The sequence below is a fragment of the Danio rerio genome, chromosome 7, assembly GCF_049306965.1.
Source record: "Danio rerio strain Tuebingen ecotype United States chromosome 7, GRCz12tu, whole genome shotgun sequence".
Taxonomy (NCBI): Eukaryota; Metazoa; Chordata; class Actinopteri; order Cypriniformes; family Danionidae; genus Danio; species Danio rerio.
Window position 1 is genome coordinate 45,591,782 of NC_133182.1, and position 13,822 is coordinate 45,605,603.

Genomic DNA, 13,822 nt, shown 5'->3' on the forward strand with positions numbered 1-13,822 from the left:
TACTACACCTACTGTAGGACAAAGTCAAATTTCAATACTAATGTGACTAATGGTGGTCCCATTTTATATTAACTGGCCTTAATTATACTATGTACTTTCCTTTAAATTAATCATTTGGTATAAAAAAAAACGTATTTTGTACCTGCATTTTTTTAACAACATAGGCTCATTCTGAAAAAGTAGGCCTAAATACATTTTTGGAGATGACCAATTATATAGCCAAAGCTACGTATGGCTGAATTTCAGCTTTAAAATGAACGCTACGGGTGTATGATGCCACTCCTTTTCTCGCTTATCAGCTGACCGTGTACCTTTGTATGGACAGCTTTCCTGCTGTTACCAGTTTGTCGGGTAGCTCGACATGCACGTCAGCGGACTTGAGACGTTGAGAGTTGATCCCGATAACACAGTCCCAGAAAGCTAGTAAGACAGAAACAGAATCCAAAAAATTAAATAACTGAGTAAATTACAGGGTGAGAATGTGGTAAAATCTTAAAAAGTGGTAAAATCAGGCTGCCAAAAGGGCTTTTCTTTTGCTTTGCAGTTGGGTTTAGGAATGGAGTGGGCAGGTCAATTGATGCTTGTAAATACACAATTGGTTGAGTTTATGGAGAGTGGGGATGGGGGGGGGTCGGTTGAATGGTCAGTCAATCGATCGGTCAGTCAGTCATTCGACTGCTGCCACTGGTGGATTATTGTGAAAACAGCAGGCATGAACACATGAACACACACAGAGAAATGTGAGCTCTGAAAAAGTGTACACAGCGGCCTTTGGTGGATTTGCAAAACAAAAACTGCAAAAAACATACCTCCTGGGATGTATTTTGCTTTCTCAAGAAATTTATATAGGGGTAAGTAATCAGAATGAGCCTGAATTTATTTTTTACATTGTACCTATACAGTGTATATCTGTATGTAATAACATGTAATTAATTTCTGTAATTATTCATACCATTAAACCTGCCCCTAACCTTTCCTATATCCCACCTCAATAGCACCTTATGCATTGTGCAATACAATATGCTTTTCAAAACACTGTCAGTTGGGTTTAGGGAAGTGGGTAGGCGGGTCAATTGTGCTTTTGAAAACACTAATAATTGGGTTTAGGGAAGGGGGAGGGTGGGTTAGTTGATCGGTCAGTAAGTCAGTTAGTCAGTGGCCTCTGATAGATTTACGCAAGAAGAGCAGGCACAAATGGTACTCGCAAGAGAAATTTGAGATCTCAAATGCATACATAACATTTGCACAAAAACTGCAAAAAAAAAAAAAAAAAAAAAAAAAAAAACGCTCATGGGATGTATTTTGTGATCTCCTGAAATGTATGTAGGGGTACGTTCTCAGAATTAGCCTGAGTTGTGAAAAATCACAAAACATTTTTCAAAATGTGTGGGAATCTAATCCGTGGCATGTGTTTTGTTTTTATTGAGCCAATCATTCCCATAATATAAGACACTGCATTTATAATTTTGTATGAGACACGTCTGTAAAGAGCATTTTAGGAGTTATGAGTGGTTATGTGCTTTTGAGCAGCACCAAAACTATCTGATTATAGTGATGTATTGCATATGCTGGATGCTACCACTACTTTTCAATTTTCTAAGACTTGTAGTTTGGTCTGCCACATAACATTTAAGGCAGCATGGAGATTATTGAAAGTTGAGGAAAGTTCTTTAAAATTTTCAGTAAGGTTTCAGGACTGTACATTTGAAACAAGAAAAAATAATGAATTAATGAATTAATAAATACATGTAAAAAAAAGTCTTTAATCTTGTTTTCAAAAAGTTACTTTGAACTATTAGAGCTGCTTAGAACTGAAATCTGCAGGATGTTGGCCCTCCAGCAGCAAGATTGGACACCCTTGGTTCAGATCCTCCTATTTTCTCTGGGAGAGATGATTCGAGCATCAGCAGACATCTCAAATCCATCCACAGCTTAAAATTCAAAGAACACAGCCAGAGCCGACCACAGAGGAAATGCTTTAAAAAAGATCAATGTGCTTGCTAAAGTGCTGGACTATAAATAAGCTTTAGAGGGACTGTTTTTCCCCTGTGCATTCCAAACAGCAGCCGGAGAGTGATATCCATGTCAGGAAGAGGAACCAAAACGCTCTTTATTCGAACACCTTTTCCAGCTGCGCCAGAAATTTATCCTCGTTGATTACATACACCGAGGAATAATGAGTCGGGTCAGGAACCACGTTGCTTTCGTTTGCTGATAACCACTTAATGTGGACTCCAGAAGCATATGGCTTTTAATCAAGACTCTCCAGCATGATAAATGCAGGGTTTGCATATGGCCGTACATTTTTAAAGCACTGAAGAAAAAAAAAATTAGCCTGAGGGTGTAGAGTCCTGCTTGCATTCAAAACAGTGCACGGCAACAAAGACATTAAAGCTCAAGTGTATTGCTTTATCTTGTAAGACACTGTCCCTTTAAGCCATTGTCTAACTGGCAAGGTCACAGCAATGCTAGACTGAACCAATTAAAAATCTGATGCGTGCTGAACAAGAAAACTGAAATGAAAGGGTGGTCATTATTAAATTGGGTCTAGGTGTGATTTCCAGATCTGCATTTCCTGTGCACTCTCAAGATAATTTGTAACATTTAAATTTTGATGAATTGCTAGCAAGCTTGTTTGAATATATCTATTGGTGTTTATTTAATATGATTTGAACTTTTAAGCTTTCATCTGAAGGATACAATCTCTAAACATCCGGCCCTGTATTCCTGCCTGGGAAGTCAGTTGTAATCTCTTCTGCATGATGCCAGCAATGTGTGTAAATTCATTTCCCAGAATTTTGTGCGCAACTTAGTTTCCTGGAATACCTGTTGACACAAAGTCATTGCATTTTGGACCACTGCAGCATGCAATATATCTGTGAAGAGGTTTTAGAATAAGGAAATGTCTTCACAACATTTTATGCATTTTTTTTTTTTACATTACAGTGGATTTTTTCTGAGAAACTTTTAAAAATGAGTTCCAAGTTTTTGTGTACGCTGTAATGTCATGCAATATGCACTACTATGTTCAACATAGGCTCATTTTAAAAATGTAGCCCTATTTAGATTTCTGGAGATCACTAATTATGTAGCCAGAGCTATGTATGGCTGCATTTCATTTTTAAAACGAGCACTACGGGGCGGTATGACACTGTTCCTTTTCTCGCTTACCAGCTGACCGATTACCTCCACATGGATGGCTTTTCCGCTTTTACCAGTTTGTCCGGTAGCTCGACACGTACTGTATGTCAACCGACTTGAGAGGCAGCGCAGAGTTGATCGTGACAACAAGGTCGAGTCCAGTGAAAAACAGATGCCAAAAAAAAAATTTAATATAAAAGTAAATAACAGGGTGAAAATGTGGTAAAATCTGAAAACGTGGTAAAAATCAGGGGGGTTTTCTTTTTCTGGATTGCTTTTAAAACAATGCAATTGGGTTTAGAGCTGGGTGAGGTCAAAAGGTTGTTTTTAAAATACTATTGGTTGGGTTTAGGGAAAGGAGAGGGTGGGAGTTCAGTCTATTGGTCAGTCAGTCAGTCAACAACGGCCTGATTTACGCATGAACAGCAGGTGCAAATGACACTCACAAGAGAAATTTGAGATCTCAAAAACAGCAATCTCTGGTGTATTTGCAAAAACAAAAACTGCAAAAAGAAACGTAGCTCATTCATATTTTGCTCTCTCCAGAAATGTTTATGGGGCACGTGATCAGAATGAGCCTGGATTGACTATGTGAAGTCTTTAGTCATCCATGTGTGCTTGACAACGAAAAAACAAGGGTTGACTACAGGACTGTGCAACACATTCTCATTCCCAACTCATCCCATATGCTTAGTTTTATGGCAAATCATTTCAAAAAATGTTTCAGAACTATTTTGGAGCACCTTCCCCACACCTAACCTTAAACCTACCCACTTCTGAACAACATAAATAAGACAATAAATAGGACAATAAAAATGGAATCGGTTATTTCATGCAAAAACAACCATAAAATCGATGATAACTTATTTGACCAAGCCTGTTCTGGTCCACTGATGACTAGTCATCTATTTCAGGTAAGCCTTAAATATTTCCATCTATAGGTTCCATGTGACATCACACCGTGGTGCGGCCTCAATTTGTCAGACTAAACTGCATTAGACTATCAAAGTGCTGCTCTTCACACTTCTATTTAAAGGTATTTTCATCTCACGTCATGCTTTGACGACTGAATGAATGCTTAGGTCTATTTAGCTGACAGGACTCTGATTATATTACTCTACTATTGCTGTTAGACCCTCATGAAATTGAAGATTTAAGACCTTTTACCAAACTTTTTTGGTCGTTTTAAAAGTATCGAGTGCAAAGAGCCCATTTTGTTATGTTACTTTAGTAGAGCCAGTGAGCTTACCTACTTTCATTACATAAATTCTTCCTGGCTTAATCGATAACATGTCGGCTAATGATGTCTTACTGTTACGATTTAAAAGATGTTAAATAAAGGGGAAGAGGAGTAACATTAACTTTTGGGTGAAACACATAAGCAACCACACAACATCAATAAATGAGGGACAAAAACCAAGACCAGCTAAATGCAATACGTGATATTATTTACAAAAATAGTGATAATAATGATGCCAAAAAAAATGTATATAGAAAGATTCTTGAATATTTACAAAGAGACATTGAATTTCACAGATAACAAATGACATAAGATGTTTGACCAGATATGGGAGAGTTGGAGAAATGAGACGCGGGCGGCATCCAAACAATAAAAATAAATAAAACAAAAGCAATTTATTTGGCCCAATCTCTACCCTATCTATCCAAAATAAAAATGCAGAAGTTATTGAAAAGAATCTTCGCGTCTAATACGCACTACCTAACCTACGCTGATCTTTGATGGGAAAACCAAAAGTACAGTGGGTGGAGCACGCCCCTTACCTAGTGTGTCTAATACAGAGATTTTCAAGCTACTTGTGCACAATGTATGTCGCACGACATTCTTACCTGTCCCACTCTCCAACCTCAGATGCGCATGACATCGACGGTAGACAAATGGAGAACAAATAACGGACAGATACCAAATTGTAACACACAGTAGACATATATCAAAAAACACAGACACACAGCACAACACAGAAATTCAGGGCCTCCAGTGTAGCGTCCTGTCACCACTTTTATGCCACGGTGGCAGCGGCTGGATTGGAGACCTTGGATGACGTCAAGGGGGGCACGGCAAACAGCTGGGCAGCGGTAGCCAATCGGAGCCACTGTATAGGTGGAAGCGGGAGAGAGGTAGAGAGCAAGCGAGCACGGAGAGAGAGAGAGAGAGAGAGAGAAAGAGACTAGCGAGAAAAAAAATATATATATAAATAATAATTACGCAACACAGAAATGTACAGGAATGTAACACTTACTCTTATTTTTATGACCTAATATGAATAGTCTATTTAAGGGTTTTTCACTCATTCATTCATTTTCCTTTGGCTTAGTCCGTTATTCATTTCAGTGGAATGAACCAACAACTATTCTGGCATATGTTTTACACAGCAGATGCCCTTCCAGCTGCAACCCAGTGTACTGGTAAACCCCCACACACTCTCACATTCACAAACTATGGCCACTTTATTTAGCCCAATTCACATAAACCCCAGGTTTTTGCACTGTGGGGGAATTCGGAGCACCTGCCCGGGATTTTCATTCACTGTTCAATTAACAGACCTCCACTCATCTTGTGCAGATCGTTGTACTGAAGCCATGATCACCAGATGTTAACTGAGAATTCGCGAGAGACCGATGTGTGCACTTTCTCACAAGTGCCGTTCGCATCCGTGCTGTTCTCGCGTGAACCCACCATAGGCCGCTGTCAATCGACTGAATGGTTGACTGGGCGACCGGCCAATTGACCGACCCACCCTCCTCCTTCCCTAAACCCAACCATTTTTACAGATTAGCCAGCCCACCTGCTTACTTCCCTGTATTACTTAAATACAACCGACGATTTAAAAAAGCCGTCCAGAAAAAGAAAAGCCCTCGTCTGATTTTTTACACAGTTTCAGATTTTACCACCTTCTCTCCCTGTTGTTCACTCGTTCATTTCATTTTTTGGATTCTGTTTTTGTCCTACCTGATTTCTGGAACTGCCCTTCCCTGGACTCGAACCCGGTCGTCATCATGGTCAACTCCTCTCTGCGTATTAAGTCTGCCGACGCACACGACAAGCTAACAGGACAAACAGGTTGCAGCGGGAAAGCCCTCCACACTGAGGTAAGCAGTCAGCCGGTAAGCGCCAAAAGGAACGTCGTCATACCGCCCCGTAGCATTCGCTTAAAAAAATTTAATGCAGCCATACGTGCCTCGGGTACATAATTTGCAGTCTTTAAAAACGTCTGCAGGACTGCGTTTGCAGAATGAGCCTGTGTTGGTTTCAAGAATGAGCCTGGGTTGCAACAATGGTTATGGTCATAAAGCTGTATAATGCACTTACTTAATTCATATTCATGTACTTACTGTATTTCTATATAATCTACACTGTAAAATATATATATATATTTGTTTACAATTAAATCGAGTAATCCTGTTGCCTTAAAGTTTTGTCCATAATTCTAAAAAAATATGTTAACTATTTAAACATAATATAAACTATAAATATGTTAATCAACTTAACAGTTCCAACTTACCATGGGTTCACTTACTTATTTAATAAAGGTCAGCTTGTGCTTTTAAGGCAATGGATTTACTAAATTTTAATGTAATGTAAATAATGTAAGTAATGTAAATAATTACTTTACAGTAATAGTAGTAAACAGAACTGCATGTTGACACTACTCTTTAAGAAAGACAAATGTTTTAGTCTTGAACAGCAATATTTGTGGATGTGTTCAGATCAGTGGGCTTGTGTTAATTTGTTGAGGGGTCTGACACTGCCACTGCGACTGACAGCTTTCTGAAACCATGTTTGACATTACACTGTATTCTCAGTTCATCTGTGACACCCCTGTGCACTCAGTTTGCTTATCTCTGTGCTGCGCTTTATTAGAATGAAGGCGATTGCATCAGGGATTTATCATCCTCAGTGTAAGTGAAAGTCTGAGGGCAAAAGCCTTCTGGCACACAATGCATCACCACAACGTGCGCTGACTGTCACCCATGAAAAACACTAACAAATGAGACACAGTCATGATTCCACTGTCCCGTCCCAGACCAAACACTTTCCTTTGTGCCCTCAGGAGGGTTGATGAATGTCCTGTGCAGCTGATTATGAAGGGAGAAATGGCTTATGAAATAAACACACTGTAACACTACAAACATTTCTCTGAAGTATAGGGCCAGGCAGAATCTGCAGGCTTTTATTGTTATCTGTGCTGAGCTTTGTAATAAGAAGCTAATTTGTGAGACTGGGCCACAAAACCAGTCTTATATTAGATGGTGTATTTTTAGCAAATGCATTGTATGGGTCAAAATTACAAGAAGTTTGTGTTAGTTAAATGTGGTTTGTTTATTTACTAATATGAACAATCAATGAACAATACATTTATTAAAAAAAATATATCAATATTTTTTATTATTAATAACAGAAATAAATTGTTTATTGTCACTAATTTTAAATACATTTTATATTTTTTATAATACATGCTGTACATGTATTGCTCATTATTAGTTACTTTATTACTTTATTATTAGAAACTAGTTGTAATGTTGGACCTTTTTTTTCTTTCATGCCAAAAATCATTATAATATTAAGTAGAGATCATTTTTCATGAAGAGATTTTGTAAATTTTGTACTGTAAATATATGAATTCTTAATTTTTCACTTAATTTGTACAGCTTTAAATACAGTTTTCTCAGTATTTAGATTTTAGAAGCCTTAGATTACATATGGAACTATTTAATCAGCTTTCATTTATTGTGTAAATACATACATACATATATATATATATATGTGTGTGTGTGTGTGTGTGTGTGTGTGTGTGTGTGTGTGTGTGTGTGTGTGTGTGTGTGTGTATACTTACATTTGTGATCCATTGTCAAATTTATGTGACAATATTTGAGAAAGTAGGAGCTGAAAACATAACCAACAAATTATAGTAATAACAATATTAGTTAAAAAAATAGAAATTCGAATATTAAGGCATCACTACTACTACTACTACTACTATTACTAATAATAATTAATAATAATAATAATAATAATAATAATAATAATAATAATAATAATAACTCTTTTCTTTTTTTTCTAAATCTTTTAGTTTACAATTCAAATATAACTAAAAGAAAGTTTGGTCAACAGTTGAAACAGTTTATATATTCTTAATACATCTATTTAAAACAGGAATATAACTTAAAATTGTATTGCAAACAAAACATTTGCATACTATAACTAATAATATAAATGAAATAATTATATGCTGAAGAAAATATGTAAAACTGAAGAAAGAAAGAGAGAAAGAAAGAAAGAAAGAAAGAAAGAAAGAAAGAAAGAAAGAAAGAAAGAAAGAAAGAAAGAAAGAAAATGAAATGGGATTAACAATCTGTGGGGTCATTTTCTGCAGGCACTGATTCCAGACCTGCTTTGAAGTTTTTATCTCTGTAAGACTTTGGGTTTCTTGAGCGGAAACACAAATACTGCCTTGCTTAGTCCATCGCCAAGATTATCATCCCACCATCTGCTGATCAACCGTGCATGAGGCTCATAGCAAGAATATTATGCATATTATTTCATCACTTCTCATTGCATCCAAACAGCCCAACGAAGCCATTACTTTGTGATTCACCAAGTAAGACATCTTTTACTTCTCACCTTTTTACATACAGTTGAAGGCAGAATTATTAGCCCTCCTGAATTATTATCCGCTACCCGTTTATTTTTTCTCAAATTTTTGTTTAACGGAGAGAAGATTTTTTTTTACAACACCTTCCTAAACATAATAGTTTTAATAACTCTTTTCCAATAACTGATTTATTTTATCTTTGCCATGATAACAGTAAATAATATTTGACTAGATATATTTAAGAAACTTCCATACAGCTTACAGTGACATGTAAAGGCTTAACTAGGTTAATTAGGTTAACTTGGCAGGTTAGGGTAATTAGGCAAGTTATTGTAGAATAATGGTTTGTTCTGTAGACTATTGAAAAAAAAAATAGCTTAAAGTGGCTAATAATTTTGACCTTAAAATGGCATTAAAAAAATAAAAAAACTGCTTTTATTCTTGCTGAAATAAAACAAATAAGACTTTCTCCAGAAAAAAAAAAAACAATTATGTCAGACATACTGTGAAGATTCCTTGCTCTGTTAAACATCATTTGGGAAATATTTAAAAAAGAAAAGAATACTCAAAGGGGGGCTATTAATTCTGACCTTAACTGTATTTTTAATACGACATAATACAGTACTTGCATACTGGTTGTATTGTGTCTGGAGTACAGTTTGTACCATCTTATAAAGCAAAGTGTTAAATACTGGAGCATTCTCATTTTTCTCTTTTATAACAGATGCGACATGTCTCTCTAGTGAAACAAGCTTTACTGATGGATGCATCATAAATGTAAGAAACATCTTCGTTGCAATGTACTATTCAGGTTTTTTTTATCCACAGTGCTCTAAATTACACTGATACTAGCTTTTTACTGTATTTGTAATTTCAGTTTAAGTGAAATCAACTAAAGCACATCTGTCAGAAGTTGCAGCATTTTCATTAGAGATTTCTGTATAAATTATACTACTAAATCATACCATAACATTTGTGTCTTTTAGATGGATATGTTAACCTAATGTTAACCATGGCATTGACAAATATGAGATGACTCCTGCTGTTTCAAATTGTTTTCTTTTAATAAACATTCACTGAAAAAAACAACTCAGGCTTATTCTGAAAATGTAGTCCCGTAGATGTTTCTGGAGACCACGAATTAGGTACATATAGCTGCATTTCATTTTTAAGCAAATGCTATGGGGTTGTGTGACACCGTTCCTTTTCGTTTTACCGGCTGACCACTTCAAAGTTATAAGCGATAATATAAAGTGGGACCAAAATGTTTTTTTCTGTGTTTCTCATCCAAATTTCGCCAAACTTTTTCAATAATTAGCAGGAAAACGTCTGCCGACACTGTGGTGAAAACCTCGGAAGTGTGCCATGGTTAACCCTGATAACAAGATAACTTAAAACAAATGACTTAAAAACTCTGTTACATTTTGTACAATGCGCTACTTTGCGTTGCTTCCATGTCCATCAAATACATCATGCACAGAGAGATTTTGCAGTTCATAATGTTTCTTTCGGAAGTACGTTTTAGTAGGATGCAGGACACAAAAAAAGCGAATAGCTGTGTTTGTTTACCCGAATAAGGGATGATTTACCGCTGTACAGAAAGCACTCAGGGCCTTGCTGGATGTTGTGTAACACATACAAATGGCCATGTCAAACACTCATTAATTTGATGTGGAAGAGAGGCCTTCACCAAGCAGAATAAAAGCCACCTGGCTCATTTTGTGTTAAAAAAGAAAAATGCTAATGCGGCGGATGCTCGGCTTTACCCGTTGGTTTCATTTATGTTTTGTGTAAATGGTTATTTATTCCATCGCAACGAGGATACGTTTTCATTGTGCATGTTAAACTCGAAGTGAGCGAAAGTCAGTTACTTGAAGGCGATAAACACAATGGATGTCTAAGTCGGTGAGAGTCTGGTTTGTTATGTGACGCTTTGCAGGCTTCCATTAAGACAATGGAACGCAGTGTTTTAGCAGGGAACAAAGCCTCTGCCATTTATCAGGAGATGTGTTTAGGTGGAGCGGAAGAGAGTTCAACGGAGACCGCAGCAGAGTTAAGACTTATTTGACAGGGTGACGTGCATTTGACTAATGAAATGAACCGTGAGTTGTACGCCAGCTGTGCTCAGTTGGTGATGCTTGCGAGAGTAATGTGTTTTTCAGCTGGAATTGGGCCTATCCTATTGTGAAGAATACATTACAGCTCATGACACCCGTGGGATGCTGGAGTGTTTAGCTGAGACACAGCTGCCTGGTGTTTGTACACTTGAAGAAAACACAAAAACAAAGCACCTTTGAGACGCAGATTATTTTTTTTTTAAAGAAACAACTTTTATTTCAACTGTGTTGGCAACATACCAATGTTCTTTTTTTCCCCCTTTTTAGGTTTTTATAAATGAATGTCTTATCTTGACCACCATACCTTTAATAAAAATAAACATTATTAGAGGTGACTAACAACAACTATGGTAACATGTGCCTTATTTGATCAAAATATATATGGTTGCATTTTTATACATTATGAGACACAAATGCTTGAGAACTCAGAGTCAGATGTGAGAGAACTGAATGCACAGTATTACACATAGTCTTGTAGAAAGAGCTGACATGAGAGAACGCCTTTCACATTTATGAAATGAAAAATGAGACAATTCATGCAAAGAAATAAAAAAAAGTTCCGGTCGCCTTTTCCATCAGTGAATTTAAAAAAGTGACTGACTTTCATTCATTAATTTATTTTCTTTTTGGCTTAATCCCTTTATTAATCTGGGGTTGCCACAGCGGAATGAACCGTCAACTTATCCAGCATATGTTTTACGCAGCTGATGCCCTTCCAGCTGCAACCCATCTTTGAGAAACCCAATTAACCTGTACCGCATGTCTTTGGACTGTGGGGGAAACCGGAGCACCCAAAAGAAATCACAAAAAACACCAGTAATTTAAGAAATGATCTTCGTCAGTTTGACAGCACACATGCTGCTAATTCTCACAACACAAACAACTGAAGAAACGTGCTGCATTTGGTCACAACACAGATATGGATGTGTTATTATGCAATGACAGTTGCTCAGTGTAGTTGTTGGTGGTCTTGGAAATATGCTGTGCGATTTGGGGAAAATATCTAATTGCAAATTTTTTGAAAGACATTGCGATTTCAATTTGATTTGCGATTAATTTTTTTTTATGTCAAGCTTCAGCTCAATATTCTGTATCATAGCTTCTTACTGCTAAAAAAGTAAATGAAAATATATTAATTTATGGTCAAACTTTATTTTGATGATCCGTTTGTTAAATTTAAGGGACATTCCATCTACATGCCAACTAATTCTCATTAGATTATTATTAGACCAACAGGTTGGGGTAAGTTGACTTGCAAAGTTTCTTATAGTCAGTTAGATGTCCGTTGAAGGACTGTTAAATGTCAGTTTCAACAGATATTAAGCAGACAGTCTACTAATACTCAAATGGACCATCTAAATAAAATTGCCTAACTTACTTAAACATTTATTCAAATTTATTTTTAAATATTCAAAAATGAAACACTCATTTTTCTCTAGAGCAAACAGCAAACAAATAAAATGAACTTAACTTTCTGTAAACAAGTTGAACTCAGATTAGGGGGATAGTGTAGCCTATTATAAAAACAAACAAATAAAAATAATTTAAGAAATACAGAACACTCAGCAAACTAACATGGCTGAATCAACTCGGAAATTGTGCTGTTGCTAGATTGAGTGTCACTGGCAATACTTTTAGTTGACTTTTTAGCAAGATGCTCTTCATATAACCGCCTGTGGTTTTTTAGGTGCTGGTTGTTGTATTCTCTTGTGCTCTGGCAACAATTCTGCAAAAGCTCTTACAAAAAAACTTGTTTTTGTGAAAAATAAAATATTCTCATATCACAGATGTCAAGTTTTTCCTTGATATGAATTCATCTATTATTGCTTCTGAAGCGGCAGACGACATCATCCCATTTGTCCGCATTTTGCTGTTTTTCTGTTTGTTATTGTGGGTGTACCGCATAGTTTGGTTGCTCAATTCTGATTGGGCAGAACGAAAGTGTGCTCACATAATTGACTAGTTAGACTATCACACACAGACGACAGTCACTTATTTGCTATGGGCGGGAGAAATTAAATAATACATGAATAATTCATATCGCAGCCTCTTATGATTGGCTAATTGCAACATTTCAAATTGCAATTGCAATTAAATTTCGATTAATCACACAGCCCTACTTTGGAATGTGACTTTTTTTGGTTTATTTTTAAATCCTTATTACATGATTCCGTTGCCTTAAATTATTAGCCTAATTGATGATTAACTGAAACATTGCATTATTAAAGTTGTTTGTGTTGTGACCAAATGCAGCGCGTTTCTTCAGTTGTTTGTGTTGTCACCAAATGAAGCGCGTTTCTTCAGTTGTTTGTGTTGTCACCAAATGAAGCGCGTTTCTTCAGTTGTTTGTGTTGTGAGAATTTGCAACGTGTGCTGTCATGAACTGATGAAGATCGTTTCTTAATTTGCTGGTGTTTTTATAATTATGTGTGTTTTCTTAAATTGCAGCGTGTTAAGCTCTCTCGGCCACCGTATAAGTTTGTATCTCACAATTCAGACTTTATAACTCACAATTCAAAACTGCACATTCATATCTCACAAATATGACTTCATAACACGCTATTGTAATTCTGAAAATCTTGCAATTTGTGAAAAAATAAATCAATATTTGTGACATACACAAATGCAGTTGTCTTTTTTTTAATTCAGTGGCAGAAACAAGCTTGCATAAAAAAAAAATAAAATAAAAAAACATAAATTGCAAACTGTCAAGATTAAATTTCAGGTACAAAAATGTAAATTAATTTAGTACTGAAATCAAATAAAAATCATAATAAAAACAAAACAAAACCATAATAAATTAAGAGAGCCATGCATTCAGCAAGGCAAACACTAATATTTGGAAACTGGATGCAGCGTTTATGGATGTCAGTCATGTGTATGACACAGTTGTGAAGCTCTAATTCACATAGACTCCTTTTTTTTTTTTTTTTTTTGTCATGCTTCTTTTAG